The sequence below is a fragment of the Lemur catta genome, chromosome 5 (genome assembly GCF_020740605.2).
Source record: "Lemur catta isolate mLemCat1 chromosome 5, mLemCat1.pri, whole genome shotgun sequence".
Classification (NCBI taxonomy): Eukaryota; Metazoa; Chordata; class Mammalia; order Primates; family Lemuridae; genus Lemur; species Lemur catta.
The window spans coordinates 64,882,720-64,883,698 of record NC_059132.1 but is presented as its reverse complement, the minus strand read 5'-3'; the positions used below and the strand labels follow the sequence as shown (position 1 = coordinate 64,883,698).

At 44.6% G+C, this 979-nt stretch overlaps 1 non-coding gene across 1 annotated transcript; it reads left to right on the top strand.

The window, feature by feature from the left end:
• Positions 1-72, top strand: TRNAA-AGC. The gene has a single exon. It is a non-coding gene; the product is annotated as a tRNA-Ala (tRNA).
• Positions 73-979: the final 907 nt, after the last annotated feature.

Below are 979 nucleotides of genomic sequence, written 5' to 3'. Positions count from 1 at the left end.
GGGGGTGTAGCTCAGTGGTAGAGCGCGTGCTTAGCATGCACGAGGCCCCGGGTTCAATCCCCGGCACCTCCACTTTTTTCTTCTCCCCTTTCTTGGGGCGTGTGGAGTCACATTTCCTGAACCGCAGCTTGCCTCTTATTGGGACTTTCGTTCTGCATCAGTTCTTTTAATTCACACAGAAACCAAGGAAAACAAACCGACTGCCCTTTGCTCTTTAATATCAACGCATTTCTGCTCTAGGGTCTTGACACCTCCCTGGGAGGCTACATCTACGCGTGAACCACAAGATGAAAGGACAGGGGGGCGGGACCGGGCGGGGGGAGCACAGACTCACTCAGAATTCCAGAACCTGAAAAACAAGCAAAGCACCAAATTAACAAGCCTAATCACACTGGTTATATTTCTCAGTATTACTGAAGAGTAAGAAACACAGAAAGAAAAAAAAATGCGAAACCACAGGAAATTTTCTTTAGATTCCTTCTTTTTCTCAGTTGTTCCTGGGTCCAGGGACAGACCAGAGGAGAGGAAAACTTTCCCATGGATTCCCCCACCACTCTCTTGCCATCGCAACCGCCTTCTTTCTTTTCCTCATTCTGTTTTCTGTCTCCTCCCTCTGGTTTAATAATTTATATGTATTTCTTTGACTCATTGTTCCTGACTTTAATTAGGGTAACTGTTTAAGTATAATATAAGCTTTGGATCTAGATAGAAATTCTTTATTGTGTTAAATAAATTCAAGTCTTGTGCCTGGTTGACTTGAAGTAGCACTTCGTTTTAAAAGGTAAGTTAAGGAGGAGAAAGAAAATAAAAATACACATCCCTAACCCTCTGTCTTCCCATTCCTGACTTCATCTCACATTTTGAAGGGCCTCACATCACACATGCGTGTGTGAGCACAACACACATCCAAGCTTCATACACACCATTGGCAAAGAGCCACTCCTGAGCCACGAGGCCTAGGGGCACAAACACTAATGGC